Source organism: Pseudophryne corroboree, unplaced genomic scaffold (genome assembly GCF_028390025.1).
Source record: "Pseudophryne corroboree isolate aPseCor3 unplaced genomic scaffold, aPseCor3.hap2 scaffold_588, whole genome shotgun sequence".
NCBI lineage: Eukaryota > Metazoa > Chordata > Amphibia > Anura > Myobatrachidae > Pseudophryne > Pseudophryne corroboree.
In genome coordinates, this window is record NW_026970187.1 from 389,920 (window position 1) to 409,000 (window position 19,081).

At 48.4% G+C, this 19,081-nt stretch overlaps 27 non-coding genes and 1 pseudogene across 27 annotated transcripts; 21 read left to right on the plus strand and 7 right to left on the minus strand.

The window, feature by feature from the left end:
• Nucleotides 1-392: 392 nt before the first annotated feature.
• Nucleotides 393-556, plus strand: LOC135035012 (U1 spliceosomal RNA). Its single transcript, XR_010230104.1, has one exon. It is a non-coding gene; the product is annotated as a U1 spliceosomal RNA (small nuclear RNA).
• Nucleotides 557-708: 152 nt separating this feature from the next.
• On the plus strand, nucleotides 709-871 carry LOC135034982 (U1 spliceosomal RNA). Its single transcript, XR_010230082.1, has one exon. It is a non-coding gene; the product is annotated as a U1 spliceosomal RNA (small nuclear RNA).
• A 675-nt stretch (nucleotides 872-1,546) lies between these two features.
• LOC135035020 (U1 spliceosomal RNA) lies at nucleotides 1,547-1,710 on the plus strand. The gene has a single exon (XR_010230112.1). It is a non-coding gene; the product is annotated as a U1 spliceosomal RNA (small nuclear RNA).
• A 152-nt stretch (nucleotides 1,711-1,862) lies between these two features.
• LOC135034979 (U1 spliceosomal RNA) lies at nucleotides 1,863-2,025 on the plus strand. Its single transcript, XR_010230079.1, has one exon. It is a non-coding gene; the product is annotated as a U1 spliceosomal RNA (small nuclear RNA).
• A 674-nt stretch (nucleotides 2,026-2,699) lies between these two features.
• LOC135035027 (U1 spliceosomal RNA) lies at nucleotides 2,700-2,863 on the plus strand. The gene has a single exon (XR_010230119.1). It is a non-coding gene; the product is annotated as a U1 spliceosomal RNA (small nuclear RNA).
• Nucleotides 2,864-3,015: 152 nt separating this feature from the next.
• LOC135034975 (U1 spliceosomal RNA) lies at nucleotides 3,016-3,178 on the plus strand. The gene has a single exon (XR_010230075.1). It is a non-coding gene; the product is annotated as a U1 spliceosomal RNA (small nuclear RNA).
• A 676-nt stretch (nucleotides 3,179-3,854) lies between these two features.
• Nucleotides 3,855-4,018, plus strand: LOC135035034 (U1 spliceosomal RNA). The gene has a single exon (XR_010230125.1). It is a non-coding gene; the product is annotated as a U1 spliceosomal RNA (small nuclear RNA).
• Nucleotides 4,019-4,170: 152 nt separating this feature from the next.
• LOC135034983 (U1 spliceosomal RNA) lies at nucleotides 4,171-4,333 on the plus strand. The gene has a single exon (XR_010230083.1). It is a non-coding gene; the product is annotated as a U1 spliceosomal RNA (small nuclear RNA).
• A 674-nt stretch (nucleotides 4,334-5,007) lies between these two features.
• Nucleotides 5,008-5,171, plus strand: LOC135034980 (U1 spliceosomal RNA). The gene has a single exon (XR_010230080.1). It is a non-coding gene; the product is annotated as a U1 spliceosomal RNA (small nuclear RNA).
• A 152-nt stretch (nucleotides 5,172-5,323) lies between these two features.
• Nucleotides 5,324-5,486, plus strand: LOC135034977 (U1 spliceosomal RNA). The gene has a single exon (XR_010230077.1). It is a non-coding gene; the product is annotated as a U1 spliceosomal RNA (small nuclear RNA).
• Nucleotides 5,487-6,161: 675 nt separating this feature from the next.
• LOC135035028 (U1 spliceosomal RNA) lies at nucleotides 6,162-6,325 on the plus strand. Its single transcript, XR_010230120.1, has one exon. It is a non-coding gene; the product is annotated as a U1 spliceosomal RNA (small nuclear RNA).
• A 152-nt stretch (nucleotides 6,326-6,477) lies between these two features.
• Nucleotides 6,478-6,640, plus strand: LOC135034972 (U1 spliceosomal RNA). The gene has a single exon (XR_010230072.1). It is a non-coding gene; the product is annotated as a U1 spliceosomal RNA (small nuclear RNA).
• A 1,522-nt stretch (nucleotides 6,641-8,162) lies between these two features.
• On the minus strand, nucleotides 8,163-8,304 carry LOC135034987 (U1 spliceosomal RNA; annotated as a pseudogene).
• A 152-nt stretch (nucleotides 8,305-8,456) lies between these two features.
• LOC135035021 (U1 spliceosomal RNA) lies at nucleotides 8,457-8,620 on the minus strand. Its single transcript, XR_010230113.1, has one exon. It is a non-coding gene; the product is annotated as a U1 spliceosomal RNA (small nuclear RNA).
• A 671-nt stretch (nucleotides 8,621-9,291) lies between these two features.
• Nucleotides 9,292-9,454, minus strand: LOC135034981 (U1 spliceosomal RNA). Its single transcript, XR_010230081.1, has one exon. It is a non-coding gene; the product is annotated as a U1 spliceosomal RNA (small nuclear RNA).
• Nucleotides 9,455-9,606: 152 nt separating this feature from the next.
• LOC135035011 (U1 spliceosomal RNA) lies at nucleotides 9,607-9,770 on the minus strand. The gene has a single exon (XR_010230103.1). It is a non-coding gene; the product is annotated as a U1 spliceosomal RNA (small nuclear RNA).
• Nucleotides 9,771-10,441: 671 nt separating this feature from the next.
• Nucleotides 10,442-10,604, minus strand: LOC135034990 (U1 spliceosomal RNA). The gene has a single exon (XR_010230088.1). It is a non-coding gene; the product is annotated as a U1 spliceosomal RNA (small nuclear RNA).
• Nucleotides 10,605-10,756: 152 nt separating this feature from the next.
• LOC135035025 (U1 spliceosomal RNA) lies at nucleotides 10,757-10,920 on the minus strand. The gene has a single exon (XR_010230117.1). It is a non-coding gene; the product is annotated as a U1 spliceosomal RNA (small nuclear RNA).
• Nucleotides 10,921-11,591: 671 nt separating this feature from the next.
• Nucleotides 11,592-11,755, minus strand: LOC135035009 (U1 spliceosomal RNA). Its single transcript, XR_010230101.1, has one exon. It is a non-coding gene; the product is annotated as a U1 spliceosomal RNA (small nuclear RNA).
• LOC135035010 (U1 spliceosomal RNA) lies at nucleotides 11,696-11,859 on the plus strand. Its single transcript, XR_010230102.1, has one exon. It is a non-coding gene; the product is annotated as a U1 spliceosomal RNA (small nuclear RNA).
• A 2,626-nt stretch (nucleotides 11,860-14,485) lies between these two features.
• On the plus strand, nucleotides 14,486-14,649 carry LOC135035040 (U1 spliceosomal RNA). Its single transcript, XR_010230132.1, has one exon. It is a non-coding gene; the product is annotated as a U1 spliceosomal RNA (small nuclear RNA).
• A 152-nt stretch (nucleotides 14,650-14,801) lies between these two features.
• Nucleotides 14,802-14,964, plus strand: LOC135034986 (U1 spliceosomal RNA). The gene has a single exon (XR_010230085.1). It is a non-coding gene; the product is annotated as a U1 spliceosomal RNA (small nuclear RNA).
• Nucleotides 14,965-15,635: 671 nt separating this feature from the next.
• On the plus strand, nucleotides 15,636-15,799 carry LOC135035023 (U1 spliceosomal RNA). Its single transcript, XR_010230115.1, has one exon. It is a non-coding gene; the product is annotated as a U1 spliceosomal RNA (small nuclear RNA).
• Nucleotides 15,800-15,951: 152 nt separating this feature from the next.
• Nucleotides 15,952-16,114, plus strand: LOC135034968 (U1 spliceosomal RNA). The gene has a single exon (XR_010230068.1). It is a non-coding gene; the product is annotated as a U1 spliceosomal RNA (small nuclear RNA).
• Nucleotides 16,115-16,785: 671 nt separating this feature from the next.
• Nucleotides 16,786-16,949, plus strand: LOC135035029 (U1 spliceosomal RNA). The gene has a single exon (XR_010230121.1). It is a non-coding gene; the product is annotated as a U1 spliceosomal RNA (small nuclear RNA).
• Nucleotides 16,950-17,101: 152 nt separating this feature from the next.
• LOC135035051 (U1 spliceosomal RNA) lies at nucleotides 17,102-17,264 on the plus strand. Its single transcript, XR_010230145.1, has one exon. It is a non-coding gene; the product is annotated as a U1 spliceosomal RNA (small nuclear RNA).
• A 671-nt stretch (nucleotides 17,265-17,935) lies between these two features.
• LOC135035024 (U1 spliceosomal RNA) lies at nucleotides 17,936-18,099 on the plus strand. Its single transcript, XR_010230116.1, has one exon. It is a non-coding gene; the product is annotated as a U1 spliceosomal RNA (small nuclear RNA).
• A 152-nt stretch (nucleotides 18,100-18,251) lies between these two features.
• Nucleotides 18,252-18,414, plus strand: LOC135034989 (U1 spliceosomal RNA). Its single transcript, XR_010230087.1, has one exon. It is a non-coding gene; the product is annotated as a U1 spliceosomal RNA (small nuclear RNA).
• Nucleotides 18,415-19,081: the final 667 nt, after the last annotated feature.

Genomic DNA, 19,081 nt, shown 5'->3' on the forward strand with positions numbered 1-19,081 from the left:
CCGAAGGAGGGTGGGGGTGTTTAATGCGAACTAAGGGTCATCCAAGCGCCGCAAAAGGCCGCCATGCCCTGCATACCCCTATTCTCTTTTCATATGCAGATGAGGGTTCCAGCCAACTTTGGCCCAGTGCTTGGATGACATCACTGTATGCAAATCCGTCTTCTGCAGACCTTCCCCCAGGAATGCTTGTACTAGTTGTTGCATTTGGTTTGTTGTTTGGGGGTGCTTCAGTATTAGGCAGCCTTCTGCCCTCCCATGTTCATTTGAAAATAAGTGTTCTCCCTGCAGTTGTTGTCCCCAGATGAGAGTTCCCTTGTGCTGCCTCAGTTGAATCTCCTTTACTTGACAGAGATATGCCTGAGCAGCGGCCCTCCCCAGCCCTATCCCAAATCATACTTATTTTGCAAAGGAGATACCATGGTCATGAAGATTGTTCTCCCAGGGTGAGGTTCATTCATTGCATTCTGGGTATGCTGACCCCTGTGATTTCCCCAAATGTGGGAAACTTGACTGCATTATTTGTGGTAGTGGGGGACTGTGTTTGTGCTTTCCTCTGGTCAGCTCTGGTAAAAGTCAGATTTCTTTGTCTCAGATCTTCCTCTAGCCTTGTTCTTCTTTCGAGAGTTCCCTTGTGCTGCCTCAGCTGGATCTCCTTCACTTGACAGGGGGGTGCCCGAGCAGTGACCCTCCCCAGCTCTAGCCCAACTCCTACTTACCTGCCAGGTGAGATACTATGATCAGGAAGGTACTTCTCCCAGGGCAAGGCTCACCCATTGCACTCTGGGTGTGCTGCTCCTGCGATTTCCCCTAATGTGGGACACTTAACTGCATAATTTGTGTTTCCACTGGTCGGCTTTCATATAATTCAGATCTCTTTGTCTCAGGTCTCTCTCCAGCCTAGTTTGCTGTCTGTTTCCACTTCTTTTTTTTTTGAGCCTCTCCCTTCTATACCCATGTGCACTATCCTGACTTCTCCTCCTGTCTGCTTACTTTGTGCCTTCCAACGCACAATGCGAACTACAGGTAGTGCTGCAGGGCCCACACCCTTTTACTTGCCTTACAGAGCAGCTCTGGAGCTGTTACAGTGCCAAGCTGCTGCAAGAAATCAGCTTGAATGCTTCAGGGGCTGGGGCATTGCCAACATGAGCCCCACACCGAAGGAGGGTGGGGGTGTTTAATGCGAACTAAGGGTCATCCAAGCACCGCAAAAGGCAGCCATGCCCTGCATACCCCTTTTCTCTTTTCATATGCAGATGAGGGTTCCACCCAACTTTGGCCCACTGCTTGGATGACATCACTGTATGAAAATCCGTCTTCTGCAGACCTTCCCCCAGGAATGCTTGTACTAGTTGTTGCATTTGGTTTGTTGTTTGGAGGTGCTTCAGTATTAGGCACCCTTCTGCTCTCCCATGTTCATTTGAAAATAAGTGTTCTCCCTGCAGTTGTTGTCCCCAGATGAGAGTTCCCTTGTGCTGCCTCAGTTGAATCTCCTTTACTTGACAGAGATATGCCTGAGCAGCGGCCCTCCCCAGCCCTATCCCAAATCATACTTATTTTGCATAGGAGATACCATGGTCATGAAGATTGTTCTCCCAGGGTGAGGTTCATTCATTGCATTCTGGGTATGCTGACCCCTGTGATTTCCCCAAATGTGGGAAACTTGACTGCATTATTTGTGGTAGTGGGGGACTGTGTTTGTGCTTTCCTCTGGTCAGCTCTGGTAAAAGTCAGATTTCTTTGTCTCAGATCTTCCTCTAGCCTTGTTCTTCTTTCGAGAGTTCCCTTGTGCTGCCTCAGTTGGATCTCCTTCACTTGACAGGGGGGTGCCCGAGCAGTGACCCTCCCCAGCTCTAGCCCAACTCCTACTTACCTGCCAGGTGAGATACTATGATCAGGAAGGTACTTCTCCCAGGGCAAGGCTCACCCATTGCACTCTGGGTGTGCTGCTCCTGCAATTTCCCCTAATGTGGGACACTTAACTGCATAATTTGTGTTTCCACTGGTCGGCTTTCATATAATTCAGATCTCTTTGTCTCAGGTCTCTCTCCAGCCTAGTTTGCTGTCTGTTTCCACTTCTTTTTTTTTTGAGCCCCTCCCTTCTATACCCTTGTGCACTATCCTGACTTCTCCTCCTGTCTGCTTACTTTGTGCCTTCCAACGCACAATGCGAACTACAGGTAGTGCTGCAGGGCCCACACCCTTTTACTTGCCTTACAGAGCAGCTCTGGAGCTGTTACAGTGCCAAGCTGCTGCAAGAAATCAGCTTGAATGCTTCAGGGGCTGGGGCATTGCCAACATGAGCCCCACACCGAAGGAGGGTGGGGGTGTTTAATGCGAACTAAGGGTCATCCAAGCACCGCAAAAGGCCGCCATGCCCTGCATACCCCTTTTCTCTTTTCATATGCAGATGAGGGTTCCAGCCAACTTTGGCCCACTGCTTGGATGACATCACTGTATGCAAATCCGTCTTCAGCAGACCTTCCCCCAGGAATGCTTGTACTAGTTGTTGCATTTGGTTTGTTGTTTGGGGGTGCTTCAGTATTAGGCAGCCTTCTGCCCTCCCGTGTTCATTTGAAAATATGTGTTCTCCCTGCAGTTGTTGTCCCCAGATGAGAGTTCCCTTGTGCTGCCTCTGTTGAATCTCCTTTACTTGACAGAGATGTGCCTGAGCAGCGGCCCTCCCCAGCCCTATCCCAATCATACTTATTTTGCATAGGAGATACCATGGTCATGAAGATTGTTCTCCCAGGGTGAGGTTCATTCATTGCATTCTGGGTATGCTGACCCCTGTGATTTCCCCAAATGTGGGAAACTTGACTGCATTATTTGTGGTAGTGGGGGACTGTGTTTGTGTTTTCCTCTGGTCAGCTCTGGTAAAAGTCAGATTTCTTTGTCTCAGATCTTCCTCTAGCCTTGTTCTTCTTTCGAGAGTTCCCTTATGCTGCCTCAGTTGGATCTCCTTCACTTGACAGGGAGGTGCTTGAGCAGCGACCCTCCCCAGCTCTAGCCCAACTCCTACTTACCTGCCAGGTGAGATACTATGATCATGAAGGTGCTTCTCCCAGGGCAAGGCTCACCCATTGCACTCTGGGTGTGCTGCCCCTGTGATTTCCCCAAATGTGGGAAACTTGACTGCATAATTTGTATTTCCACTGGTCGGCTTTCATATAATTCAGATCTCTTTGTCTCAGGTCTCTCTCCAGCCTAGTTTGCTGTCTGTTTCCACTTCTTCTTTTTTTTGAGCCCCTCCCTTCTATATCCTTGTGCACTATCCTGACTTCTCCTCCTGTCTGCTTACTTTGGGCCTTCCAATGCACAATGCAAATTACAGGCAGTGCTGCAGGGCCCACACCCTTTTACTTGCCTTACAGAGCAGCTCTGGAGCTGTTACAGTGCCAAGCTGCTGCAAGAAATCAGCTTGAATGCTTCAGGGGCTGGGGCATTGCCAATATGAGCCCCACACCGAAGGAAGGTGGGGGTGTTTAATGCGAACTAAGGGTCATCCAAGCGCCGCAAAAGGCCGCCATGCCCTGCATACCCCTATTCTCTTTTCATATGCAGATGAGGGTTCCAGCCAACTTTGGCCCAGTGCTTGGATGACATCACTGTATGCAAATCCGTCTTCTGCAGACCTTCCCCCAGGAATGCTTGTACTAGTTGTTGCATTTGGTTTGTTGTTTGGGGGTGCTTCAGTATTAGGCAGCCTTCTGCCCTCCCATGTTCATTTGAAAATAAGTGTTCTCCCTGCAGTTGTTGTCCCCAGATGAGAGTTCCCTTGTGCTGCCTCAGTTGAATCTCCTTTACTTGACAGAGATATGCCTGAGCAGCGGCCCTCCCCAGCCCTATCCCAAATCATACTTATTTTGCATAGGAGATACCATGGTCATGAAGATTGTTCTCCCAGGGTGAGGTTCATTCATTGCATTCTGGGTATGCTGACCCCTGTGATTTCCCCAAATGTGTGAAACTTGACTGCATTATTTGTGGTAGTGGGGGACTGTGTTTGTGCTTTCCTCTGGTCTGCTCTGGTAAAAGTCAGATTTCTTTGTCTCAGATCTTCCTCTAGCCTTGTTCTTCTTTCGAGAGTTCCCTTGTGCTGCCTCAGTTGGATCTCCTTCACTTGACAGGGGGGTGCCCGAGCAGTGACCCTCCCCAGCTCTAGCCCAACTCCTACTTACCTGCCAGGTGAGATACTATGATCAGGAAGGTACTTCTCCCAGGGCAAGGCTCACCCATTGCACTCTGGGTGTGCTGCTCCTGCGATTTCCCCTAATGTGGGACACTTAACTGCATAATTTGTGTTTCCACTGGTCGGCTTTCATATAATTCAGATCTCTTTGTCTCAGGTCTCTCTCCAGCCTAGTTTGCTGTCTGTTTCCACTTCTTTTTTTTTGAGCCTCTCCCTTCTATACCCATGTGCACTATCCTGACTTCTCCTCCTGTCTGCTTACTTTGTGCCTTCCAACGCACAATGCGAACTACAGGTAGTGCTGCAGGGCCCACACCCTTTTACTTGCCTTACAGAGCAGCTCTGGAGCTGTTACAGTGCCAAGCTGCTGCAAGAAATCAGCTTGAATGCTTCAGGGGCTGGGGCATTGCCAACATGAGCCCCACACCGAAGGAGGGTGGGGGTGTTTAATGCGAACTAAGGGTCATCCAAGCACCGCAAAAGGCCGCCATGCCCTGCATACCCCTTTTCTCTTTTCATATGCAGATGAGGGTTCCACCCAACTTTGGCCCACTGCTTGGATGACATCACTGTATGCAAATCCGTCTTCTGCAGACCTTCCCCCAGGAATGCTTGTACTAGTTGTTGCATTTGGTTTGTTGTTTGGAGGTGCTTCAGTATTAGGCAGCCTTCTGCCCTCCCATGTTCATTTGAAAATATGTGTTCTCCCTGCAGTTGTTGTCCCCAGATGAGAGTTCCCTTGTGCTGCCTCAGTTGAATCTCCTTTACTTGACAGAGATATGCCTGAGCAGCGGCCCTCCCCAGCCCTATCCCAAATCATACTTATTTTGCATAGGAGATACCATGGTCATGAAGATTGTTCTCCCAGGGTGAGGTTCATTCATTGCATTCTGGGTATGCTGACCCCTGTGATTTCCCCAAATGTGGGAAACTCGACTGCATTATTTGTGGTAGTGGGGGACTGTGTTTGTGCTTTCCTCTGGTCAGCTCTGGTAAAAGTCAGATTTCTTTGTCTCATTTCTTCCTCTAGCCTTATTCTTCTTTCGAGAGTTCTCTTGTGCTGCCTCAGTTGGATCTCCTTCACTTGACAGGGGGGTGCTTGAGCAGCGACCCTCCCCAGCTCTAGCCCAACTCCTACTTACCTGCCAGGTGAGATACTATGATCATGAAGGTGCTTCTCCCAGGGCAAGGCTCACCCATTGCACTCTGGGTGTGCTGCTCCTGTGATTTCCCCAAATGTGGGAAACTTGACTGCATAATTTGTATTTCCACTGGTCGGCTTTCATATAATTCAGATCTCTTTGTCTCAGGTCTCTCTCCAGCCTAGTTTGCTGTCTGTTTCCACTTCTTTTTTTTTTGAGCCCCTCCATTCTATACCCTTGTGCACTATCCTGACTTCTCCTCCTGTCTGCTTACTTTGGGCCTTCCAATGCACATTGCAAACTACAGGCAGTGCTGCAGGGCCCACACCCTTTTACTTGCCTTACAGAGCAGCTCTGGAGCTGTTACAGTGCCAAGCTGCTGCAAGAAATCAGCTTGAATGCTTCAGGGGCTGGGGCATTGCCAACATGAGCCCCACACCGAAGGAGGGTGGGGGTGTTTAATGCGAACTAAGGGTCATCCAAGCGCCGCAAAAGGCCGCCATGCCCTGCATACCCCTTTTTTCTTTTCATATGCAGATGAGGGTTCCAGCCAACTTTGGCCCACTGCTTGGATGACATCACTGTATGCAAATCCGTCTTCTGCAGACCTTCCCCCAGGAATGCTTGTACTAGCTGTTGCATTTGGTTTGTTGTTTGGGGGTGCTTCAGTATTAGGCAGCCTTCTGCCCTCCCATGTTCATTTGAAAATATGTGTTCTCCCTGCAGTTGTTGTCCCCAGATGAGAGTTCCCTTGTGCTGCCTCAGTTGAATCTCCTTTACTTGACAGAGATATGCCTGAGCAGCGGCCCTCCCCAGCCCTATCCCAAATCATACTTATTTTGCATAGGAGATACCATGGTCATGAAGATTTTTCTCCCAGGGTGAGGTTCATTCATTGCATTCTGGGTATGCTGACCCCTGTGATTTCCCCAAATGTGGGAAACTTGACTGCATTATTTGTGGTAGTGGGGGACTGTGTTTGTGCTATCCTCTGGTCAGCTCTGGTAAAAGTCAAATTTCTTTGTCTCAGATCTTCCTCTAGCCTTGTTCCTCTTTCGAGAGTTCCCTTGTGCTGCCTCAGTTGGATCTCCTTCACTTGACAGGGGGGTGCCCGAGCAGCGACCCTCCCCAGCTCTAGCCCAACTCCTACTTACCTGCCAGGTGAGATACTATGATCATGAAGGTGCTTCTCCCAGGGCAAGGCTCACCCATTGCACTCTGGGTGTGCTGCTCCTGCGATTTCCCCAAATGTGGGACACTTGACTGCATATTTTGTGTTTCCCCTGGTCGGCTCTCGTATAATTCAGATCTCTTTGTCTCAGGTCTCTCTCCAGCCTAGTTTGCTGTCTGTTTCCACTTCTCTTTTCTTGAGCTGCTCCCTTCTATGCCCTTGCGCACTTTCCTGACTTCTCCCGTCTGCTTACTTTGTGCCTTCCAACGCACAATGCGAACTACAGGTAGTGCTGCAGGGCCCACACCCTTTTACTTGCCTTACAGAGCAGCTCTGGAGCTGTTACAGTTTCCAGTTGCTGCAAGAAATCAGCTTGAATGCTTAAGGGGCTGGGGCATAGCCAACATGAGCCCCACACCGAAAGAGGGTGGAGGTGTTTAATGCGAACTAGGGGTCATCCAAGCACCGCAAAATGCCGCCATGCCCTGCACACCCCTTTTCTCTTTTCATATGCAGACGAGGGTTGAAGCCAACTTTGACCCACTGCTTGGATGACATCACCATATGCAAATCCATCTGCTGCAGGCCTTCCCCCAGGAATGCTTGCACTAGTTGTTGCATTTGGTTTGTTGTTTGAAGGTGCTTCAGTATTGGGCAGCCTTCTGCCCTCCCATGTTCATCTGAAAATATGTGTTCTCCCTGCAGTTGTTGTCCCCAGATGAGAGTTCCCTTGTGCTGCCTCAGTTGAATCTCCTTTACTTGACAGAGATATGCCTGAGCAGCGGCCCTCCCCAGCCCTATCCCAAATCATACTTATTTTGCATAGGAGATACCATGGTCAATAATGCAGTCGAGTTTCCCACATTTGGGGAAATCATATGGGTCAGCATACCCAGAATGCAATGAATGATCCTCACCCTGGGAGATCAATCTTCATGACCATGGTATCTCCTATGAAAAATAAGTATGATTTGGGATAGGGCTGGGGAGGGCTGCTGCTCAGGCACATCTCTGTCAAGTAAAGGAGATTCAACTGAGGCAGCACAAGGGAACTCTCATCTGGGGACAACAACTGCAGGGAGAACACATATTTTCAGATGAACATGGGAGGGCAGAAGGCTGCCTAATACTGAAGCACCCCCAAACAACAAACCAAATGCAACAACTAGTACAAGCATTCCTGGGGGAAGGTCTGCAGAAGACGGATTTGCATACAGTGATGTCATCCAAGCAGTGGGCCAAAGTTGGCTGGAACCCTCATCTGCATATGAAAAGAGAAAAGGGTTATGCAGGGCATGGCGGCCTTTTGCGGCGCTTGGATGACCCCTAGTTCGCATTAAACACCCCCACCCTCCTTCGGTGTAGGGCTCATGTTGGCCATGCCCCAGCCCCTGAAGCATTCAAGCTGATTTCTTGCAGCAGCTGGGCACTGTAACAGCTCCAGAGCTGCTCTTTAAGGCAAGTAAAAGGGTGTGGGCCCTGCAGCACTACCTGTAGTTCGCATTGTGCGTTGGAAGGCACAAAGTAAGCAGACGGGAGAAGTCAGGATAATGCGCAAGGGCATAGAAGGGAACGGCTCAAGAAAAGAGAAGTGGAAACAGACAGCAAACTAGGCTGGAGAGAGACCTGATAAAAAGAGATCTGAATTATATGAGAGCCGACCAGGGGAAACACAAATTATGCAGTCAAGTGTCCCACATTTTGGGAAATCACAGGAGCAGCACACCCAGAGTGCAATGGGTGAGCCTTGCCCTGGGAGAAGCACCTTCCTGATCATAGTATCTCACCTGGCAGGTAAGTAGGAGTTGGGCTAGAGCTGGGGAGGGTCGCTGCTCGGGCACCCCCCTGTCAAGTGAAGGAGATCCAACTGAGGCAGCACAAGGGAACTCTCGAAAGAAGAACAAGGCTAGAGGAAAATCTGAGACAAATAAATCTGACTTTTACCAGAGCTGACCAGAGGAAAGCACAAACACAGTCCCCCACTACCACAAATAATGCAGTCGAGTTTCCCACATTTGGGGAAATCACAGGGGTCAGCATACCCAGAATGCAATGAATGAACCTCACCCTGGGAGAGCAATCTTCATGACCATGGTATCTCCTATGCAAAATAAGTATGATTTGGGATAGGGCTGGGGAGGGCCGCTGCTCAGGCACATCTCTGTCAAGTAAAGGAGATTCAACTGAGGCAGCACAAGGGAACTCTCATCTGGGGACAACAACTCCAGGGAGAACACATATTTTCAGATGAACATGGGAGGGCAGAAGGCTGCCTAATACTGAAGCACCCCCAAACAACAAACCAAATGCAACAACTAGTGCAAGCATTCCTGGGGGAAGGCCTGCAGCAGATGGATTTGCATATGGTGATGTCATCCAAGCAGTGAGTCAAAGTTGGCTTCAACCCTCGTCTGCATATGAAAAGAGAAAAGGGGCGTGCAGGGCATGGCGGCCTTTTGCGGCGCTTGGATGACCACTAGTTCGCATTAAACACCTCCACCCTCCTTCGGTGTGGGGCTCATGTTGGCTATGCCCCAGCCCCTGAAGCATTCAAGCTGATTTCTTGCAGCAGCTGGGCACTGTAACAGCTCCAGAGCTGCTCTGTAAGGCAAGTAAAAGGGTGTGGGCCCTGCAGCACTACCTGTAGTTCGCATTGTGCGTTGGAAGGCACAAATTAAGCAGACGGGAGAAGTCAGGATAGTGCGCAAGGGCATAGAAGGGAGCGGCTCAAGAAAAGAGAAGTGGAAACAGACAGCAAACTAGGCTGGAGAGAGACCTGAGACAAAGAGATCTGAATTAAACGAGAGCCGACCAGGGGAAACACAAATTATGCAGTCAAGTTTCCCACATTTGGGGAAATCACAGGAGCAGCACACCCAGAGTGCAATGTGTGAGCCTTGCCCTGGGAGAAGCACCTTCATGATCATAGTATCTCACCTGGCAGGTAAGTAGGAGTTGGGCTAGAGCTGGGGAGGGTCGCTGCTCGGGCACCCCCCTGTCAAGTGAAGGAGATCCAACCGAGGCAGCACAAGGAAACTCTCGAAAGAAGAACAAGGCTAGAAGAAGATCTGAGACAAATAAATCTGACTTTTACCAGAGCTGACCAGAGGAAAGAACAAACACAGTCCCCCACTACCACAAATAATGCAGTCGAGTTTCCCACATTTGGGGAAATCACAGGGGTCAGCATACCCAGAATGCAATGAATGAACCTCACCCTGGGAGAACAATCTTCATGACCATGGTATCTCCTATGCAAAATAAGTATGATTTGGGATATGGCTGGGGAGGGCCGCTGCTCAGGCACATCTCTGTCAAGTAAAGGAGATTCAACTGAGGCAGCACAAGGGAACTCTCATCTGGGGACAACAACTCCAGGGAGAACACATATTTTCAGATGAACATGGGAGGGCAGAAGGCTGCCTAATACTGAAGCACCCCCAAACAACAAACCAAATGCAACAACTAGTGCAAGCATTCCTGGGGAAAGGCCTGCAGCAGATGGATTTGCATATGGTGATGTCATCCAAGCAGTGAGTCAAAGTTGGCTTCAACCCTCGTCTGCATATGAAAAGAGAAAAGGGGCGTGCAGGGCATGGCGGCCTTTTGCGGCGCTTGGATGACCCCTAGTTCACATTAAACACATCCACCCTCCTTCGGTGTGGGGCTCATGTTGGCTATGCCCCAGCCCCTGAAGCATTCAAGCTGATTTCTTGCAGCAGCTGGGCACTGTAACAGCTCCAGAGTTACTCTGTAAGGCAAGTAAAAGGGCGTGGGCCCTGCAGCACTACCTGTAGTTTGCATTGTGCATTGGAAGGCACAAAGTAAGCAGACGGGAGAAGTCAGGATAGTGCGCAAGGGCATAGAAGGGAGCGGCTCAAGAAAAGAGAAGTGGAAACAGACAGCAAACTAGGCTGGAGAGAGACCTGAGACAAAGAGATCTGAATTATACGAGAGCCGACCAGGGGAAACACAAATTATGCAGTCAAGTTTCCCACATTTGGGGAAATCACATGAGCTGCACACCCAGAGTGCAATGGGTGAGCCTTGCCCTGGGAGAAGCACCTTCATGATCATAGTATCTCACCTGGCAGGTAAGTAGGAGTTGGGCTAGAGCTGGGGAGGGTCGCTGCTCGGGCACCCCCCTGTCAAGTGAAGAAGATCCAACTGAGGCAGCACAAGAGAACTCTCGAAAGAAGAACAAGGCTAGAGGAAGATCTGATACAAAGAAATCTGGCTTTTACCAGAGCTGACCAGAGGAAAGCACAAACACAGTCCCCCACTACCACAAATAATGCAGTCGAGTTTCCCACATTTGGGGAAATCACAGGGGTCAGCATACCCAGAATGCAATGTATGAACCTCACCCTGGGAGAACAATCTTCATGACCATGGTATCTCCTATGCAAAATAAGAATGATTTGGGATAGGGCTGGGGAGGGCCGCTGCTCAGGCACATCTCTGTCAAGTAAAGGAGATTCAACTGAGGCAGCACAAGGGAACTCTCATCTGGGGACAACAACTGCAGGGAGAACACATATTTTCAGATGAACATGGGAGGGCAGAAGGCTGCCTAATACTGAAGCACCCCCAAACAACAAAACAAATGCAACAACTAGTACAAGCATTCCTGGGGGAAGGCCTGCAGCTGATGGATTTGCATATGGTGATGTCATCCAAGCAGTGGGTCAAAGTTGGCTTCAACCCTCGTCTGCATATGAAAAGAGAAAAGGGGCGTGCAGGGCATGGCGGCCTTTTGCGGCGCTTGGATGACCCCTAGTTCGCATTAAACACCTCCACCCTACTTCGGTGTGGGGCTCATGTTGGCTATGCCCCAGCCCCTGAAGCATTCAAGCTGATTACTTGCAGCAGCTGGGCACTGTAATAGCTCCAGAGCTGCTCTGTAAGGCAAGTAAAAGGGTGTGGGCCCTGCAGCACTACCTGTAGTTCGCATTGTGCGTTGGAAGGCACAAAGTAAGCAGACGGGAGAAGTCAAGATAGTGCGCAAGGGCATAGAAGGGAGCGGCTCAAGAAAAGAGAAGTGGAAACAGACAGCAAACTAGGCTGGAGAGAGACCTGAGACAAAGAGATCTGAATTATACGAGAGCCAACCAGGGGAAACACAAATTATGCAGTCAACTTTCCCACATTTGGGTAAATCGCAGGAGCAGCACACCCAGAGTGCAATGGATGAGCCTTGCCCTGGGAGAAGCACCTTCATGATCATGAAGGTGCTTCTCCCAGGGCAAGGCTCACCCATTGCACTCTGTGTGTGCTGCTCCTGCGATTTCCCCAAATGTGGGAAACTTGACTGCATAATTTGTGTTTCCCCTGGTTGGCTCTCGTATAATTCAGATCTCTTTGTCTCAGGTCTCTCTCCAGCCTAGTTTGCTGTCTGTTTCCACTTCTCTTTTCTTGAGCCGCTCCCTTCTATGCCCTTGCACACTATCTTGACTTCTCCCGTCTGCGTACTTTGTGCCTTCCAACGCACAATGCGAACTACAGGTAGTGCTGCAGGGCCCATGCCCTTTTACTTGCCTTACAGAGTAGCTCTGGAGCTGTTACAGTGCCAAGCTGCTGCAAGAAATCAGCTTGAATGCTTCAGGGGCTGGGGCATGGCCAACATGAGCCCCACACCGAAGGAGGGTGGGGGTGTTTAATGCAAACTAGGGGTCATCCAAGCGCCGCAAAAGGCCGCCATGCCCTGCATACCCCTTTTCTCTTTTCATATGCAGATGAGGGTTCCAGCCAACTTTGGCCCACTGCTTGGCTAACATCACCGTATGCAAATCCATCTTCTGCAGACCTTCCCCAAGGAATGCTTGCACTAGTTGTTGCATTTGGTTTGTTGTTTGGGGGTGCTTCAGTATTAGGCAGCCTTCTGCCCTCCCATGTTCATCTGAAAATATGTGTTCTCCCTCCAGTTGTTGTCCCCAAATGAGAGTTCCCTTGTGCTGCCTCAGTTGAATCTCCTTTACTTGACAAGGGAGGCATTTTGGATTTTTTCTTTGGGTACCCTTACACCTGATGGTCTGAATGAGAGCATCGAACTGAACAACATTGGCAGTCTCTGAAGATTTTATCTATTGATTTACCTAATATATTATTTATTGAATATCCATTTATTGTATGTTTAATAAATAAACAAAATTATTAGAAGTAGCTATTTTTGAAACAGCTTTCCTCTTAGGATGAAACTGTATAATCCTGTTGTGTGTGTTCCTTTAAAGTTCTTTAGTAAAATCCACTAGTAATGATGAACATCAGATTTCTTCCTCCATCCTCTTTTTACACTTTCTCTTGGTTCTATATATATATATTTTTATTTTTATTTTATTTTTTTCCCCTCCTTCTCCCAAAAGGCCCCCCTCCCTCCCCCCCCTCCCTGTTTTAAATTTTAAAATCTTTAAATCTTTAAATCTTCGAATCCTTAAATTGTCTGTTTAATATTTATTTTTTCTTCAATTCTTTTTGTTGTTTAAGCAGCAATGTAATTATTCCAGGGGTTAAAATAATGAAATATAGAAATAATATTAACAAAAATTAAAGGTAAAAATGAATTGATAGAATGATCCCATTAAAAGTAAATAAATAATATGGATGTTAAGCTGAGCGGGTTGGATTCGAACATGGGACTCACTGCATAGAGTGCAGGTGATGTTTCCCCTGCGCCACGAGAGCAGCTTTAGTAGTGGCATGGATTTATGTTACCCTAAAAGGTTTTATATAAGTAAATGGGGATCCTTAGTGCTGAGTTTCTGAATTATGTATATGTGATTATAGATATGAGGTATTGATTGAAAGATTAGAGGTTAATCTGTATATAGATTATATATTTTCTGTTATTTTTTAAACCACCCTGTTGCTTATTTTATTATTATTTTTAATCACCATGTTGCTTATTTTTATATTATGAAATGCCTTTATATGTGCAATTGCAATTAGAAAGTTGTTCCATATATGAGTCATTACATGTATGCATCCAATTAGTATATGTATGTATCCAATCAACTAATTAGTAATGCTATTGGTCCGGTGCATTTTAAAAAGAGCCTGCTAGGCTGCTGATGTATCCTCTGACGAAACCGCTCTTGGATAACAGCGGAGAAACGCGTAAGAAGGTGACTACCGGACACTCTGATTGCTGAGATATAAGCCCGTTCATGAACGAGCTACATCACGGCGGACGTCTGATGTAAAGACAGCGGTGAAGGGGAAAAAGCAATTTGAGAGCGAGCAAAAGGAGGTCTCTACCCCACGGCAGGGAGGAATATCCCGACCGCGAGTGCCAATAAGATCCAGCCACGGTTAACGGGGGTCGTAGCATACCGCTGTGTTTCATCAACCATCACAGCGCTCTCCCCCTGTTTTCTTTCATTACTCACGTGAGTTACATATGAACTTTAACTGCAGTAAATAAGAGGCGTTGGTTACAACTGTTGCTGTTCATCCACAAGAAGGAATTTAATGTATCAATTACAATTGGAAAGTAACGATTAAATTACAACAGCTGTATCCAGGAGGATTTTTTGGACACTTTAATAGACATTCCGTTGTCATCAAGGGCAATATGAAATAGATACTGATTACATTTAGATATGGATAGTGGTGCCTATATATGTTGACTCCATTGTATTTTATTGAATGTGGGTTTCTTCTGTCTATATATATTTTTTAAAAATAAAGAGCTTGTATATTTTATTTTTTGCGCTCCCTTGATAACAAGTGTGATTATCTTTAAAATTTGGTTTATTATTGGTAGAACAGTACTACCTATGGGAGCAGCATTTTATAATATATGGTGAAAATTAATAGATGTATAAAGATTAAATAAGCAACAAATTGGTGAAATAGATACGTTTTGATAGGAGCGCTGGGTTCTATATATATATATTGACATTTGGTTATATATATGTATAAACTTTATAAATTCTTGACAGAGATGTGCCTGAGCAGCGGCCCTCCCCAGCCCTATCCCAAATCATACTTATTTTGCATAGGAGATACCATGGTCATGAAGATTGTTCTCCCAGGGTGAGGTTCATTCATTGCATTCTGGGTATGCTGATCCCTGTGATTTCCCCAAATGTGGGAAACTGGACTGCATTATTTGTGGTAGTGAGGGACTGTGTTTGTGCTTTCCTCTGGTCAGCTCTGGTAAAAGTCAGATTTCTTTGTCTCAGATCTTCCTCTAGCCTTGTTCTTCTTTCGAGAGTTCCCTTGTGCTGCCTCAGTTGGATCTCCTTCACTTGACAAGGGGGTGCCCGAGCAGCGACCCTCCCCAGCTCTAGCCCAACTCCTACTTACCTGCCAGGTGAGATATTATGATCATGAAGGTGCTTCTCCCAGGGCAAGGCTCACCCATTGCACTCTGGGTGTGCTGCTCCTGCGGTTTCCCCAAATGTTGGACACTTGACTGCATAATTTGTGTTTCCCCTGGTCGGCTCTCGTATAATTCAGATCTCTTTGTCTCAGGTCTCTCTCCAGCCTAGTTTGCTGTCTGTTTCCACTTCTCTTTTCTTGAGCCGCTCCCTTCTATGCCCTTGCGCACTATCCTGACTTCTCCTGTCTGCTTACTTTGTGCCTTCCAACGCACAATGCAAACTACAGGTAGTGCTGCAGGGCCCACGCCCTTTTACTTGCCTTACAGAGCAGCTCTGGAGCTGTTACAGTGCCCAGCTGCTGCAAGAAATCAGCTTGAATGCTTCAGGGGCTGGGGCATAGCCAACATGAGCCCCACACCGAAGGAGGGTGGAGGTGTTTAATGCGAACTAGGGGTCATCCAAGCGCCGCAAAAGGCCACCATGCCCTGCACGCCCCTTTTCTCTTTTCATATGCAGACGAGGGTTGAAGCCAACTTTGACCCACTGCTTGGATGACATCACCATATGCAAATCCATCTGCTGCATGCCTTCCCCCGGGAATGCTTGCACTAGTTGTTGCATTTGGTTTGTTGTTTGGGGGTGCTTCAGTATTAGGCAGCCTTCTGCCCTACCATGTTCATCTGAAAATATGTGTTCTCCCTGCAGTTGTTGTCCTCAGATGAGAGTTCCCTTGTGCTGCCTCAGTTGAATCTCCTTTACTTGACAGAGATGTGCCTGAGCAGCGGCCCTCCCCAGCCCTATCCCAAATCATACTTATTTTGCATAGGAGATACCATTTTCATGAAGATTGTTCTCCCAGGGTGAGGTTCATTCATTGCATTCAGGGTATGCTGACCCCTGTGATTTCCCCAAATGTGGGAAACTCGACTGCATTATTTGTGGTAGTGGGGGACTGTGTTTGTGCTTTCCTCTGGTCAGCTCTGGTAAAAGTCAGATTTATTTGTCTCAGATTTTCCTCTAGCCTTGTTCTTCTTTCGAGAGTTCCCTTGTGCTGCCTCAGTTGGATCTCCTTCACTTGACAGGGGGGTGCCCGAGCAGCGACCCTCCCCAGCTCTAGCCCAACTCCTACTTACCTGCCAGGTGAGATACTATGATCATGAAGGTGCTTCTCCCAGGGCAAGGCTCACCCATTGCACTCTGGGTGTGCTGCTCCTGTGATTTCCCCAAATGTGGGAAACTTGACTGCATAATTTGTGTTTCCCCTGGTCGGCTCTCGTATAATTCAGATCTCTTTGTATCAGGTCTCTCTCCAGCCTAGTTTGCTGTCTGTTTCCACTTCTCTTTTCTTGAGCCGCTCCCTTCTATGCCCTTGCGCACTATCCTGACTTCTCCCGTCTGCTTACTTTGTGCCTTCCAACGCACAATGCAAACTACAGGTAGTGCTGCAGGGCCCACGCCCTTTTACTTGCCTTACAGAGCAGCTCTGGAGCTGTTACAGTGCCCAGCTGCTGCAAGAAATCAGCTTGAATGCTTCAGGGGCTGGGGCATAGCCAACATGAGCCCCACATCGAAGGAGGGTGGAGGTGTTTAATGCGAACTAGGGGTCATCCAAGCGCCGCAAAAGGCCGCCATGCCCTGCACGCCCCTTTTCTCTTTTCATATGCAGACGAGGGTTGAAGCCAACTTTGACCCACTGCTTGGATGACATCACCATATGCAAATCCATCTGCTGCAGGCCTTCCCCCAGGAATGCTTGCACTAGTTGTTGCATTTGGTTTGTTGTTTGGGGGTGCTTCAGTATTAGGCAGCCTTCTGCCCTACCATGTTCATCTGAAAATATGTGTTCTCCCTGCAGTTGTTGTCCCCAGATGAGAGTTCCCTTGTGCTGCCTCAGTTGAATCTCCTTTACTTGACAGAGATGTGCCTGAGCAGCGGCCCTCCCCAGCCCTATCCCAAATCATACTTATTTTGCATAGGAGATACCATGGTCATGAAGATTGTTCTCCCAGGGTGAGGTTAATTCATTGCATTCTGGGTATGCTGACTCCTATGATTTCCCCAAATGTGGGAAACTCGACTGCATTATTTGTGGTAGTGGGGGACTGTGTTTGTTCTTTCCTCTGGTCAGCTCTGGTAAAAGTCAGATTTATTTGTCTCAGATCTTCCTCTAGCCTTGTTCTTCTTTCGAGAGTTTCCTTGTGCTGCCTCGGTTGGATCTCCTTCACTTGACAGGGGGGTGCCCGAGCAGCGACCCTCCCCAGCTCTATCCCAAATCTTACTTACCTGCCAGGTGAGATACTATGATCATGAAGGTGCTTCTCCCAGGGCAAGGCTCACCCATTGCACTCTGGGTGTGCTGCTCCTGCGATTTCCCCAAATGTGGGAAACTTGACTGCATAATTTGTGTTTCCCCTGGTCGGCTCTCGTATAATTCAGATCTCTTTGTCTCAGGTCTCTCTCCAGCCTAGTTTGCTGTCTGTTTCCACTTCTCTTTTCTTGAGCCACTCCCTTCTATGCCCTTGCGCACTATCCTGACTTCTCCCGTCTGCTTAATTTGTGCCTTCCAACGCACAATGCGAACTACAGGTAGTGCTGCAGGGCGCACACCCTTTTACTTGCCTTACAGATCAGCTCTGGAGCTGTTACAGTGCCCAGCTGCTGCAAGAAATCAGCTTGAATGCTTCAGGGGCTGGGGCATAGCCAACATGAGCCCCACACCGAAGGAGGGTGGAGGTGTTTAATGCGAACTAGGGGTCTTCCAAGCGCCGCAAAAGGCTGCCATGCCCTGCACGCCCCTTTTCTCTTTTCATATGCAGACGAGGGTTGAAGCCATCTTTGACCCACTGCTTGGATGACATCACCATATGCAAATCCATCTGCTGCAGGCCTTCCCCCAGGAATGCTTGCACAAGTTGTTGCATTTGGTTTGTTGTTTGGGGGTGCTTCAGTATTAGGCAACCTTCTGCCCTCCCATGTTCATCTGAAAATATGTGTTCTCCCTGGAGTTGTTGTCCCAAGCTGAGAGTTCCCTTGTGCTGCCTCAGTTGAATCTCCTTTACTTGACAGAGATGTGCCTGAGCAGCGGCCCTCCCCAGCCCTATCCCAAATCATACTTATTTTGCATAGGAGATACCATGGTCATGAAGATTGTTCTCCCAGGGTGAGGTTCAGTCATTGCATTCTGGGTATGCTGACCCCTGTGATTTCCCCAAATGTGGGAAACTTGACTGCATTATTTGTGGTAGTGGGGGACTGTGTTTGTGCTTTCCTCTGGTCAGCTCTGGTAAAAGTCAGATTTATTTGTCTCAGATCTTCCTCTAGCCTTGTTCTTCTTTCGAGAGTTCCCTTGTGCTGCCTCAGTTGGATCTCCTTCACTTGACAGGGGGGTGCCCGAGCAGCGACACTCCCCAGCTCTAGCCCAACTCCTACTTACCTGCCAGGTGAGATACTATGATCATGAAGGTGCTTCTCCCAGGGCAAGGCTCACCCATTGCACTCTGGGTGTGCTGCTCCTGCGGTTTCCCCAAATGTTGGACACTTGACTGCATAATTTGTGTTTCCCCTGGTCGGCTCTCGTATAATTCAGATCTCTTTGTCTCAGGTCTCTCTCCAGCCTAGTTTGTTGTCTGTTTCCACTTCTCTTTTCTTGAGCCACTCCCTTCTATGCCCTTGCGCACTATCCTGACTTCTCCCGTCTGCTTAATTTGTGCCTTCCAACGCACAATGCGAACTACAGGTAGTGCTGCAGGGCCCACACCCTTTTACTTGCCTTACAGATCAGCTCTGGAGCTGTTACAGTGCCCAGCCGCTGCAAGAAATCAGCTTGAATGCTTCAGGGGCTGGGGCATAGCCAACATGAGCCCCACACCGAAGGAGGGTGGAGGTGTTTAATGCGAACTAGGGGTCTTCCAAGCGCCGCAAAAGGCTGCCATGCCCTGCACGCCCCTTTTCTCTTTTCATATGCAGACAAGGGTTGAAGCCAACTTTGACCCACTGCTTTGATGACATCACCATATGCAAATCCATCTGCTGCAGGCCTTCCCCCAGGAATGCTTGCCTAGTTGTTGCATTTGGTTTGTTGTTTGGGGGTGCTTCAGTATTAGGCAGCCTTCTGCCCTACCATGTTCATCTGAAAATATGTGTTCTCCCTGCAGTTGTTGTCCCCAGATGAGAGTTCCCTTGTGCTGCCTCAGTTGAATCTCCTTTACTTGACAGAGATGTGCCTGAGCAGCGGCCCTCCCCAGCCCTATCCCAA